Raw genomic sequence first — 15311 nt, forward strand, 5'->3', positions numbered from 1 at the left:
GACCTGTTTCTGTTTTGTAAATAGGATCACCTGTGCCATATTTTAGATTCCACATATAAGTGATATCATATGATATTTGTCTTTCTCTTTCTGACTTACTTCACTTAGTATGAGAATCTCTGTCCCATCCACGTTACTGCAAATGGCATTATTTTGTCCTTTTTTTATGGCTAAGTAACATTCCATTGTGTATATGTACCACAACTTTTTATCCACTCATCTGTAGATGGACAGTTAGGTTGTTTCCATGTCTTGGCTATTGTGAATAGTGCTGCAATGAACATATGGGTGCAGGTATCTTTTTGAATGAATATATCATACAGATATGTGCCCAGGAGTGGGATTGCCGGGTCATATGGTAATTCTATATTTAGTTGTTTAAGGAACCTCCATACTATTCTCCATAGTGGTTGTACCAATTTACATTCCCACCAACAGTGTAGGAAGGTTCCCTTTTCTCCACACCCTCTCCAGCATTTGTTATTTGTTGACTTGTTAATGATGGCCGTTCTGACTGGTGTGAGCACTTTTTTTAATATTTCTTTTTTAAATTTTTATTATAATTCACTTACAATGTTCTGATAATTTCTGCTTTACGGCAAAATGACCCATTTACACATATAGCTACATTCTTTTTCTCACATTATCCTCCACCACATTCCATCAAAAGTGATGGGATAGAGTTCACTGTGCTATACAGTAGGACCTCATTGCTTATCTACTCCAAATGCAATGGTTTGCATCTACCAACCCTGAATTCCCAGTCCACGCCACTCCCTCCCCCTTCTTTGGCAACCACAAGTCTGTTCTCCATGCCCATGAGTTTGTTTGTTTTCTGTAGCTAGGTTAATTTCTGCCATATACTAGATTCAACATATAAGTGCTATCATATGGGTATTTGTCCTTCTCTTTCTGACTTACTTCACTTACTATGAGAATCTCTAGTTCCATCCATGTTGCTGCAAATGGCATGATTTTGTTCTTTTTTATGGCTGAGTAGTATTCCATTGTGTATATGTACCACATTTTCTTAAACCATTCATCTGTTGATGGACATTTAGGTTGTTTTCATGTCTTGGCTATTGTGAATGGTGTGAACATTTTGGATAACATGTTTTGTATGGAAGCTAATTTCTTCAGCAGTGTCTAACTGCTAGTAATCCCATCCAGTTTTCTTTGCATTTAACATATTTAATGCATATTTTTATTGCATTAAAAATATTTTTTTATTTTTCATCCTTAGATGTTAAACATGCTTCTTTTAAAAATATCTTCTTGTTGGGGTTCCCATCATGGTGCAGCGGAAATGAATCCAACTAGGAACCATGTTGAGGGTTTGATCCCTGGCCTCACTCAGTGGGTTTAGGATCCAGCATTGCCATGAGCTGTGGTGTAGGTTGCAGATGCGGCTTGGATCCCACGTTGCTGTGGCTGTGGTGTAGGCAGAATTTGAGAGAGCCAGTATTGGGAGGTGGCATATGGAAGCAGGGTGGGGCATGGGAAGAAAGCAGAGTTGAAAAATGAAAAAAAAAAAAATCCACTAAAAACTAAAACCCCGCCTACATAGTCTCACTATGAAAACCTATGAGAACAATAGAATCAGAAGAGTGAATCAACTTTGAATGTCTTCGCATGGGTAGAGATCACTGTCACAGTTCGTTTTTTTCCAGAAGATCACCAAAATCCTCCAGCGAACTGGAGGATATGCTCAACTCTGAAGGATTAGAATATAAATGTGTGCTTGCGAGTTGTAAATATATGTTTATAGTTATTCATAGCTTGTTTTAAAATCCACTGCAGACGAGATACTTTCAAGAACCTGTTGAAATGATGGTGTAAAAACCCTCGATCTTGAAAAAGCAGTCATTTTTTTTTTTAAAGTCACAAGGAAGTGGGTAATTATTGTTCACAAGCATCCTTAAAATTCAGTCTAATATTTTTATCTCTATGTCACATCCATGCAGTCACCAAACCACAAAACGAAGATCTAGGTGAGCATTATCTAGATGATTTTCCCCGCCTAAGAATTAGAGCAGCAACAGCAAAGTCAGAGACAAAGGCAAAGTCAGAGACAAAGGCACCTCGCACCTCCGTGGTGTCCTCGAGCCCCTCCAGGTTCTGGAGGACTGAAAAGACACTCGGTGAAATCATCTGAGAAACATACCTAGAATGGTAGATTTCATCTATCGAATTCTCCGAACTGAAAAGCTATTTTACACCTCAGAAACTTTGGGGGGATTTGGAGGGAACAGCTGTCCAGTTTCCCCACCACCACTCCGGAAAATGAAAAACGGATGTTTTGCATACTTCAACCTAAAGGAACACATTTGTGAGAGAAACAGAGCTCTCAGTAAGGCTCCTTGCAGGAACACATCATCCAGCAGATGGATGATTGGTAAGCACAGAAGTCTCACCATGAGAACCTGACTGTCCAGCACCTGCTCCACATCCCACTGTTCCCACGCAAAGGTTGCTTGGTGCAGATGGCAAAAGGAACCACTCATTTCAATAGCTCTATGCAAATTAGTTTTTAAAACCACCAAGTGAGAATGAAGCCTAAGCCTTCTCAGACGTAACACAAATGGAATTGTCTTCCAACTGTCATTATTTTAATCTAGCCGAGGCCTTCCCCAGGGCTAATCTTAGGATGAGCTAGAGGACTCAGTGTGATTTAAGAGCAATCACATAGAACCAACCACTCTTAACAAATTCTTCACAAGCTATTCATATAATTTCCTACAATCCGCCAATTTCAAAGCCATGTTCATTCACAAATACAGTGTGTATTTTAAGGGTGAAGTATTTACTGACTGTGCTAAGGACTGGGGAATGATTCAGGGTTCATGCTCAGTTACTTTAATTAGATTCAGAGGTATCTCCATTTCCCTCAACTAGTCAGCAGGGAAGGCCTGTCGATCCCCTTCGTGAACTTTTTCTTCTTTTTGGCTCCCTTCCCATCACAAAGGCTCAGTTTAGAGCTTCATCATTTCTCATCTGGGCAACTACAACAATTGCCTAACGTCTTACTTCACCCCAATATGATTTTGTCCTAGCAGCATATGTTCACTTGCTGTTTCTCTGCTTAACATCTTTTAATGGCTGCTTAATACAGACAGATCAAGTGCAGATGTTTCATGAAGACCACAGGGTCCTTAACCAGGTGACCATGTTTCTCAGCCTATCGCCATCGCTCTAGCCAAAAGCACCAGCCAAAACCAACGAACTAGCCTCCCAGGAAGAGCGCATCATCTCACCTCCCTACTTCTACACATGCCGTTCGCCCCGCGGAGGTCTCTCTGTCTGGCTCCCCACCTATCTCCCAGCAGCCTGGCAATGTACTCCTCTGACAGAACAGTTAAACTCTTATGTTTCAGGACCCACCATGGATCTCACCTCTTCGAATCCTTCCTGAGAATACCCCCAACAGCTCCCCAAAGCTGTGGGAAATTCTCACCCTCTGTACCCAGACCCTTTGACACAAAATCCTATGAGAATAAATATAGTAATCGTGTCTCACGAGACCCTTGAGGAGTGGAAGTTACCTGAGGGCAGGATTGTGTATTTAACTGTCCCAGGGATTCCATGGTGCTTGATCAATTTTAGGAGGCAATGAATGACAACTCTGGGAAAGTTATTTTGACAATAACAAAATAAAACACTTCGAGCAACTGCAAATACTGGGCGAATTATATATGTTTTATCCTTACCACAGCTCTTCTACAGATTCATTCGTTCTTCAGTCAGTCATTTATTCATCAAATAGTTAGTGAGAACCTGTAAGGTACCAGGCTTTTTCTGGAGTCTGGCAGAAAAGAGAATTTTACTCAAATTGTGTAATCTGGAAAGAACCTAATATACACGGTACCTTACAAAGGTGTGCAGAAGGTGAAGGTACATCACAGGGGGTTTGGGGTGCCCCCGAACCTGCACCTCTGTAAATGAGCTCATCGTTAACAGCTCTCCCTTGGATTATCCAGGTTGGATGCTGCATCAGTTTGCTGTCGCATCTCGATGGGTGCACACATATATGCAGAGTGCAATCATTTCTCACCTTCTTGGAGACTGACCTCCCTGGTCCGAATCACAATCATCCCTCACTCACCTGGGCACATGCCCTCTGACCGCCCTGCTTCCTGCTCTCTACATGCGGGTTTCCACAGAGCCGCACAGAGGGGCTTTTAACTGCTGACTGGATCAGGTCGCTTTTTCAGGTTAAAGCTCTCCGATGGACCACCATCGCATTCAGAGTAAGTCAGATGCCTTCCCAGGGCTCCAGCAGCCTAGCTAGGTATGGCGCGTGCCATTCCCTTGGGTCATCTCTAGCCCAGCCTTCTTGATATTGGTTTAAAAGTGCCCCCAGCTCCTTGCCATTCCCAGGCTTTGCACAGAATGGCGTTCCCCAGATCGTCTCACAACGCATTGTCTCAGTGCCTTCAGTGCTGTGCCCCAGTGTCAGCTCCTCAGAGAAGCCTTCCCTGGTTTGTGTTGGCGCGTTTTATTCTCTGTGGGCAGCATATAATCCGTAACCAAATTAACAAACATCTCGGCACAGAATAGGCACCTGGTTTGAAATACTGTTAGAGACAAGCGTAATGTGAGTATTATTGATCAAGTATGTAGGATGCCAAGTACAGTGCTTAACATAAAGATATTAAATAAGTGGTAACTGTCAGCATTAGTATATAGAAAACTAAAGATAAGAACGAAAGAATATCTTAGAACATGCATATAGTTTGGGTCTTACTTATGCTATGAGTAGGGGTTAATATAACTCTCAGAGTTCCCTGGTGACCTGTTGGTTAAAGGATCCGGCTTTGTCACTGCTGTAGCATGGGTTTGATCCCTGGCCTGGGAGCTGCTGCATGCCAGGGGCATGGCCAAAGAAAAAGCAACTAGTATAACTCTCAAATTCTTCCTGAAAATCAACAGCATTTTCATGGATTGTGTGTGTAGGTATATGTCCACACCCACACATACACAAATACTTATATGTGTGTGTGTATATATATATATATCACAGAATTTGCGATTTAATAGATGCTCAATGAAAGGTTCTTATTATAATCATTTCTTTAGATGAATTTAGAAAATTTTAGCATTATGGCAGTAAATGTGAATATTAATCACAATGCGAATTTTATGGGTTAATGAGTAAACCAAAGGCTGCCATTAACTGAATATTTACCACCTTTTATGTCCAGGAACTATGAGATTTTAACCAGTTTAATATGCTGATGACAGTAGATTTACTTTTTGTCATTTTTTTTAAAGCACAAGGAATACTGGCTTGTCTCTTATATTTAATTTTTATGGATTTCAAATAACATAGTGAATTATTCAACAGGCCTCAATTGCCAATCTTGAGTTATTTAACCTGTTTGTGATAAACATGGTCTTATTTATAGAAACAAAATACATGTGCTGTGTTTAAGGACTGTAATTGTCTTTAAATAATAGCAAATTTAAAAATACCTACCCATAAATTAAATAGGTTCAGATTTTAAAAGCTCTGTGCAGTAATACCCACAAGCTACTTGTACTACTGCTCTGTATGTAGAAGCTTCCCTGCCTTTGATTTAGAAAATCAAATGAATTTTATCTTAGAAGAAATGTTTTCTCTCATGCGGTCAAATTAAATATGACCGTGCACTCAATTGTTCATAACCATGGGGATATCAAATGATAAATCGTCCCCCTGGTTTGGGGTTTTTTTTTTTTATATTTTCTTCTCTGAAATTTTCAAATGTAAAAAAATGATCTTTTTCTTTTTTCCAGGCAATTTAAACAAGGCAATAAATTAAGAAATCAATATAAGTCAAGTTGCAGCATATGCCCTTAGAAGAGTTAGGTAGGAATATAAATCAAGTAAATGTTAAGTCGGTTAAATCCAATATTATTAAAGGAGGAATACAAATAACATCGTTGTACCTCTCTGCTAAAGAAATCCCTCTACGTGCAGAGGGTATTTTTATAACCAATAAAAATCCATTTTACCAAATAGAGAAGGCTGTCTTTCCATCACACTGTAAAGTCTTACAATCTCATGTCTGTATTTTCCTCATGATCATTTAATAGTACACCATTATTATCGAGAAACTATGTATGGTACACTGCACATTCTACCATCTGACTTTAGAAAGTCACCAGAATGGAGTTCCTGTCATGGCTCAGTGGTTAACGAACCCGACTATTATCCATGAGGATGGGTTCTATCCCTGGCCTCATTCACTGGGTTCAGGATCCAGTGTTGCTGTGGCTGTGGTGTAGGCCGGAAGCTACAGCTCTGATTCGACCCCTAGCCTGGGAACCTCCATATGCTGCAGGTGTGGCCCTAAAAAGAGAAAAAAAAAAGTCGCCAGAAGAGCTTTCAAAGATTGATAAATTATTTCTTTCCTGAGGCCGTGGAACAGAGCTTTATAGTTCATAAATAAGATACAATAAATTATGCAAGCTGTATCTTACAAGCATGGGTTCACAAAGAGACCAGACATGAGCTATATGCCTCATACAGAGAAAGTGGTTTCACATATTGTTATGTTTTGACATCTTTCCAGGTGATTATAAAATGTTATGTTTTCTAGCAATTTAATTTACATCCATATAGACTTTAGATTGGACCAAATTCAGTTACATCAAAATCTGCCTTCTAGCAGCACGTAATCTTCATTTTGGAAAGGATCAGTGTATAGAAATCCTTTTGCTTTGTATTCTTTTCTGATCAAGCCCTAGACTTCATCACATATGTTTATATATTGGATGGCAGAAGTTTACCCTCCGCACTTTGTTTTTCTCATGTAAATTGAAATTCTTCTTCTGTGTCTAGTATGAAATGAGGAGTTGCAATTTCAATTTTTGATGGCACTCCTATTATGATTCTTCGGGAACATTTCAAGGAAACTGGGTTCATTGAGGTCCACCCTGTACGCTTGCTCTGTCCACAAAGCTGGGCGGGGGCTTCCAGCAAGAGACCCCTTGATATTTGTCAAGCTTAACTTTCAACAGTGAAAATATATAAATAGGAGCAGTGGGGGTTTCAACCACCAAATATCAAATTTAGGTACAGCCAAAAGCTATCTTCCAGCAGCCCTGAATTGTGCTATAAGGCAGAACACTCAGTGACTGCAGAAAAGCACCCAGTTTTTAGAACAGTGTGATAAATGCTGGTCTATGATGCTGAGGAGAATGCCATGCTCCTCAGGTTGGAGGAAGGGAAAGCATAGACTCAAGCCTGCGATAAAGCAAGACCTGCTCTTCACTTTATATCTGTTTAGCTCCTGTGCTTGAGTCTACACGAGGTATATCTGTCATCTTTCTAGGTTCCAAGAAGAAAAATCAGCCTGCTCTGTGTGTGTGTGTGTGTGTTTCTTTTTTTAATGGTTTTTTTTCATTTTTTTCAAGTTTTCTTGAAGTATAGTTGATTTACAAGGCTGTGATAATTTCTGCTGTACAATGAAGTGATTCAGTTACATGTATACACACATCCATTCTTTTTCAGATGCTTTTCCCACATAGATTATTCCAGAACATTGGATAGAGTTCTCTGTGCTATATAGCAGGTTCCCACTGGCCAGTCATTCCCTAGATCTCAGTGTGCCTACACCAGTCCCAAACCCCCAGTCCATCCCCCCAACCTCACCACCTATCCCCTTTGGTAACCATAAGTTTTTCAAAGTCTGTGAGTATGTTTCTGTTCTGCAAATAAGTTCATTTGTATCCTTTTTTAGATCCCACATATAAGTGATATCTTACGATACTTGTCTTTTACTATCTAACTTCACTTAGTATAATAATTTCTAGGTCCATCCATGTTCTGAAAATGGCATTATTTCATTCTTTTTATGGCTGAGTAATATCCCATTGTTTATATGTTCCATGTCGTCTTTCTCCATCCCTCTCTAAATGGACATTTACGTTGCTACTACAGTAGAACATTCACTAGACCCTGTTCCAGAAATTCCCATCCCAAGGATGTGCCCAAACACAATACATACATATTCACCAAAAGACAAGTTCAAGAATGTTTGTAGTGGTATTATTAGTAGTAGCCAATAATCAGAAACAAACCAATGTCCATTATCAATAGAATGAATAAATGAATTGTGGTACCGCCATTCTTTGATATTCATAGGGGTTGGTTCCAGGACCTTCCACGGACACTAAATTCCACAGATGCTCAAGGCTCTTATGTAATGGCATAGCATTTGCATGTAATCTATGCGCATCCTCCCCTATACTTTAAATCATCTCTGGGTTACTTACAATACCTACTACAATGTAAACGCTATGTTCACAGCAGTAAAGACAATGTAAATACATAGTTGCTGACCTGTGTGGCAAATTTAAGTTTCACTTTTTGAAACTTGATGGAATCTTTGTTCTCAAATATTTTTATTGTTGTTTTGTTTAGGTTTTGGTGTTTGGCTGTGCCTGTGGCATGTGGAAGTTCCTGGGCCAGGGATTGAACCAGTACCACAGCAGCAATCAGAGCCTCTGCAAGTGACAACGCCAGATCCTTAACCTGCGGCGGCACAAGAGAACGCTCTGTTTTCAAGCATTTTTGATCAGTGTTTGGTTGAATCTGTAGACATGGAACCTGTCGATACAGAGAGCTGACTGGTTGGTCCAACAGTGAGAATGAATGCAGCAGGGATTAATCACACAGTATTAAGCCAAGAAGCTAGACATAAAAGATGTGCACTACATAACTCACGTACACAGAGTTAAACATGAATATACAGTCGCAAAAATTAGATAATGATTATTCTTTGATGGGAATAGTACTCAGAAGGAGCAGGGGTAGCCTTGGAGCCTTCTGGAATTCATATAATGTTCTATTTCCTTATCTGGGTGCAAGTCACACAGGCACATTCACTCTATGAAAATGAATTGAGCTTATGTACCCTTATGATTTTCGCATTTTTCTGTGTGTATGTCACATTTTAAATAACAAGTTTTAAAAACAAAACTTAAAAAAAGTCCAAAAGCAAGCAATTCAGATTTTCTAGAAGAATGAATATTCCCCCAAGTTATCAGCTTACTTGCAATTCAGGAACTAAAACTCGATGAATTATCAGAAAAAAATAGCATGTCTACCTCTTATATCATCGGTTTGAAATTGCCCTAAAAGACTGATTTTTGACTGAGGTTTCAGGTTTCCCTTGAAACAAATTGGAGTTCTGACTTGACTACACTGTTTCATAGAGCACTTTACAAAGGGGCTTCAGACTCTGAATAATCGTACAGATCATCATTTAGAGATGGACCAAGATCATATGGGGGAACTTCACTGATCCAGCTTTTACACACTGTGGCTATTGTGCTCTCATAATTCAAACAAGAAAAAAATAATCAAAGAAACTAGAATCCATCCTACACTACTCTCGTTAGTTAAAGGTCGTTTTGCACTGCTGACGAGATCTGTATGGCAATGAAGTCACAGCATCATTGAGGGATTTCCCATTCTTCTGATCTTTTGCAGATCTCATTGCTCTTTTCCAGCGATGTTGTAATCAAATCATGTACTTTATCAGAGCTCTTCACACCAATCAATAGCTGACAAAATTAAGCTGTGCATGGGAGGCCAACAGAATGCAAATTCATTGTTTCATAAGGTTTGCTGCATGAATTTTTGGTGCTCTAGAATGGTTTTGAAGCGCAGATTCAGTGATAATTCTCTTGATTAAATTAGCACCCCCAATAGAACTATGATTCTTTAATCTTGCCTCCACCGTCTACACACACACACACACACACACACACACACACGAGGATTTCAATTTAGAGGTGATCAAGAAAGCAACATCTAGTTTCAAGGAATAATTGTCTCTTTTGATGTGATCTGTTTTACATAAAAATGAATGAAGATGCACATTTGTGGAGAAGCACTTGCCATTTGAAAGATTTTATAATAAGCTAGCAATTTGCCTCCTGAGACTCTGTGTAAGGAAAATTAGTCCTCCTCCACCACTACCACCACCGCCTTTTTTTTTTTTTTTGTATAAAAGACACTAAATCCAAATGACATAGATAAAACTTGAATAGCAAGTTGCTGATAGAGCCAAGCCTAGGACCGGGGTCATTTTTCCTGAGCTCTTTCTTGAGTTGATGGCATTTTTTTTTTTGTCGTCTTGTGATCTCATTTAAAAAAACAACACAAACAGCGCGGGGTGGCAATTTATGTGACTGTGTCTTCATACATCCCTGTGTTTCTTTCAATATACTATTTGTATAAATCCATAAACATTTGTATCCCAGTCATTGTGGGGACAAACACAAAATTTCATATAAAATTTAGTATGTCTTGGTCCATCAGGCTGTTTGTGCTGAATCTTAACAGCAGAAATATGTTTATCATTTCAATGCCTGAGCCATTCCCCAGTATCAAGGAAATTAAGAGCAGCAGATAGCTTAGTGTATCAAACAGAAAACTGCATAAATATTTAAAGTGTTTTACTTTAAATATTGCACTTTATCAAATGCAAAATCTACACATTACAGAGTAAGATCTATTTTGAGAGTTTGTTAAATTTACCCAATAGGCTTGATCTTCTAGTGTTGGTATTTCTGCTCATTGTATTCTGATCCTTGTGCTCTTTTACAAGACATTAGAGTTGAGCTCAACACATGCTGAATTTTTGTGATTCTGCGAAACAAGAAACAATGGTTGACACTCCTGGTTATCTTAAAACTTGAAAATATATACACAGCAGTAGGAGAAGAAAAAGTTAAATCTTAGAACTTTTTAACACTTCTTTCTGTTAGGATGGTAACTGCTATTAAGAAAGATACAGAAAATACAGATGGAAAAAATACTATGCTTCGTATTTCAGGTCTATCTCGCAGTTCTTTTTTTTAATTTATTTTTCACTTTTATTTTTTTACTTTTTAGGGCCCCACCTGCAGCATATGGAGGTTCCCAGGCTAGCGGTCGAATGGGAGCTGCAGCTGCCAGCCTACAGGACAGCCACAGCAACGCAGAATCTGAGCTTCGTCTGCGACCTACGCCACAGCTCACAGCAACGCCAGATACTTAACCCACTGAGTGAGGCCGGGGATCAAACCCACATCCTCATGGATACTAGACAGGCTCGTTACCACTAAGCCACAGGAAGAACTTCTGATCTCCCAATTCTTGAAGTTTAGAATGTAAAACCTTTTAAAATAAAATTGAAAATGGCAAGATGCCCAGAAGTAAAAATGAATGACTCGTATGTCACATAAGCAGAAAATATGAATTGAGAGATTAAGCCCTTTTATTCACATCCTTTAAATATTGAGGTTTTTATATTTATTTAAATCATTTTGTAATTGGATAACTTTATTAGTTTTAAAAGATATCTGCCACATCTTAATAAGTACATTCTTCAGAATGCTAAGCCCAAAAGATGCTTCTTAGTAAATAATTCTGTGTTCAGCTGAGTTTGGAAAAGTGAATTCTGTGGAATTCTCTAAGATATATGTATTCTCTTAGATGCACAAATACATCATAAAGACTCGGAGAAATCCAATGATAAATATGCTGTTTAACTGTATTTAATCCAACCTCTTTAAAATGTATCTAATTATAAAACCTGTTTTTTGAGAAACGTTACTAGTCTAAGAACTAATGTTCTAGAACGTGTTTGGGAAATCCTGGTGTAAAACGTGGTGGGTCGAACAAGTATTAAACTGTAATAAAAATAAATGTCATTAATTCCATTTTCTATTTCTTTCACTCTTGAATATAAGAATGATGCAAATTCTTTGAGAAAAGAACCATGTCTTAAATCCCTAGCGCCCACCACAGGGTTTTACACTGAATATATTTTTAATGACATTTTTTGGGTGGATAGGTATATAATTCCTATGAGAGACCACAGATTTCTCACTGCCCAGAATACCCTAATTCCCTACCTTTATCTGCCTGAGTATCAGTCACAGTAAAGATACTATACCAAGCACTATTTCTTCAGTGAAGCCTTTTTGCATGCCCATTTTGAGATGTCTTTTCTGTGCTGCTACACATCATTCTGAGATATTCTTTATCTTGCAAGTACTATATTCTATGGTAATGACCCATTTACCTCGTTGTGTCTCCCATCATGCCCTTTAGTTCTCCATTGGTGCTCCACACCCATTCTCCACTCCTTTCAGCTCTGCTATGTGCCCAGCTGGCTCACCTGAGTCCCTGAAATACATTTCAGCTCCATTCCCACCACACTTTGGCCTTGGTCCTGTCAACCACAGCTTCTTCAAGGCAGCACATCCTCCTCAATTCCATTTTCAAGGCTCTCTGACCACTCTTCCCTCCCTCTCCCCCTTTAAACCTTGGGCAGTAACGCTTCCCTTTGTTGCCAGTCCAGGGCCCTCAGTGTCCTCTCTTAAACCTGCTCACCTCTCTAAACTGTCCTTTAAGTCTCTGTCATTGGACAATCTGCAGAGGGCTCTCTTTCCTGCCACAGACCTATCTAATACGTGTGTCTTATTCACTGGAACCCAGTTCCTACAGTAGTCCCTAGCATGTAGTAAGTGTGCTTAAAATCAATATGAACAACAAAAACAAAAACGAGATTGGGGGGAAGTTAGGGGTGCTGGCCCTCTTTGCAGTTGAAAATCCACATGTAATTTACAGGTGGCCCACCATAAATGCTGGTCCTCCATACCCACGATTCTGCATCCGTGGATTTAACCAACCACAGGTCATGTAGTGCTATGGTATTTACTATTGAAAAAAATCTATGTACAAGTGGACCCACACAGTTCAAGTCCTTATTGTTCAAGGATTACCTGTACTCACTTGTCTGGCAGCTGAAGCTAGTCACTGACTAGGAGCTCACCTAGAGCCACAAGCCTGAGTTCTCCATACAGCTTTGGCTTCCAAAAGCATGGCAGCCAGCTTCTGAGGGGGAATAGCCCAGGGGCCATAGCATAAGCCATGTGGCATCTTCTAACCCAGCCTGAAGTCACACAGCATCTCTCCCACCTCAGTCTATTGATTACAAGAGAATCACAACAGGTGTCACAGATTCAAGAGAAGGGGAGTTAAAATGAACTCCTCCTGAGGGGAATGCCAAAGAACTGATGGCATCTTTAACCTGTCATTCAAGCAGTCACTCCTAAATAAATGAGTAGTCTTTACAGAAAGAATAGTTAACCCCAGTTTTAAAAGAGCATGTCTGTCACACAAGCTGAACAACCCCCTCAAAATTCCTATTTCGTGAGTCTTTCAGACTTTCAAAGAATCTTCTGATCCATGGCCAGAGTGGTCAACTCTGGTTAATACCTTTTCATGTGTGTGTGCATGTGCATGTGCATGTTTGTGTATGTATATACATATATGTGTGTGTGTGTATGTGTATGTATCTGTGTGTGTGTATACATATATTCATCACTTCTTTTCTTCAAATAGCAATATTCTTGATTCCTTAAATAATCTTATCAAGCTTTATTAACTACCACAAACTGGAGAAGTACTAGGATGAGTAGATGATGAGGAGAAACTAAAGTAAAAGGCATCTAGATCATCTTCTCAAAATTGTTGGTGCACAAGATGCAATTAAATATGTGAGTTTCTCAAGAAGAAAGCCCTTATGTTTAAGCAATGGGGACATTTCACAATGAAAATTTTCCATGTGGCAAAGAAAGGTGTGGTCCCATTAGGGTGTAAGGGTGTGATCAGGCATTGTGGGAATAGACCAAGTCTCAGAAGTATTGAGCTTCAAAATTCTACGGTTGCTACTGGTTCACGCCCCTCTCTTCATTTGATCATAAAACATTTCCTCAGATGGCCAGAGGACCTAAAGAAAGAAATGTTTTCAACATTAACTGATGTTTTGCACTTTTGTTTAAGATTCAAATTATTCTTGCACTCAATAGAGATCATTCACACAACCAGGCAGGGTCTCTTTAAGGCTTAATGATGAATAAGTATCCTACGAATGGGAGAGGAAGGACAAAGAGGAGTCATTTTGTAATGAAGTGAGTGGGTCTTCCCATAAAATCAGGCTTTATAATGACATATTTTCTTTAAAAGATGAATGAATAGTTAATAATGATTTGATACTTCCTAAGTGCCAGGCACCTTGCCATTTGCTACCTGTATCATGCTCTTAAATTTTGCAGAAGCTCTACGAGGTAAATACTCTTACTGTTCCCATTTTACAGATGAATTAGTAGAGACCCAGGAAGATCAAATCATAAAATGCCAGATAACATATATACAGAAAAGTTAAGATCCGACTCTAGTATATTGAATTTTAGAATATAACTCTTAACTGAAAAACTGCTACTCTCAGACCAATTGAGAATTCCCAAAGCACCCTACTTATTTTCTCACCCTGCCCACCCACTTCATCATTCCTTTCCCTCATCCTTGAATGACTTCTTGATAAAAATGAGAGCCAGGCTTCGGAGGAGGAATCACTGAAGTAGAAGAGGCGCTTCCTTGAGTTGTTACACAGTTCTCTTCAAACTCTGTGTATGTTTGATGACAAAGGCTATCTGCAGTGGGACTTTTAAGATTGCTGACATTATGTGGATCATCCTCCTCTCCTCTGATTACTTTTATGCTAGCATCCATTCTACAAAGCCTCCTATAACAACAGTCCCTTCGGCATCTTCAACCGTCTAGCTGAATGCAGAACATGTATCTCACAAAGTTAAAAACCCATATAACCTGTTTACCTCTCAGACTAGCCTTAAACTCAATAGGATTTTCAAAGAACATATCTCCCCCATAACCATAAGCACTAGGGTAGTTATTAAATCACAATGAATATAATTATAATATAAAACTTCAGCCACATGAAACCAAGTGCTTCATCTCTGAGAGAGATGGGCGGGGGTTGCATTTTAAGAGAGGATTATCGTCTCAGGACACCTAGGCTTTAAGCAAAGGTATGTAGAGTGGGCTTTCCCCTGGAATAAGGAAGATCAGACAGCTTCTGCTTTTTTATGTGGCACTTTACAGGTGTGCTGTAATGTTGTCCCCACCACTCCACAGCATTCTTCATGGGTATTATCACCATCCCAGGAAATGCAGCCCTGTTTTACTCCTTCCCAAGCTGTCAACTTGATTTATGAACTTCCTTCGCTACATGCTGATATCACTGGAATGTATGACCCTATTTTCTTTCTATTCAAAGTTTTCCTGAACATAAAAATAAACTGTGGTAGATAAAACGTATGTGATCTTCTCTTTGAGTTGAAAGATAGGTCAACCAAGAGGGAGAGAGAAGGTCATCGGATACCACTGCAATTCTAAGGAAAAAGGAATTCTACCTTGAACTATATGGCTAACTAGTTGTGTTACCTTGGGTAAGTCATATAACTTT

This window comes from Phacochoerus africanus, chromosome 12 (assembly GCF_016906955.1).
Source record: "Phacochoerus africanus isolate WHEZ1 chromosome 12, ROS_Pafr_v1, whole genome shotgun sequence".
NCBI classification, from domain to species: domain Eukaryota; kingdom Metazoa; phylum Chordata; class Mammalia; order Artiodactyla; family Suidae; genus Phacochoerus; species Phacochoerus africanus.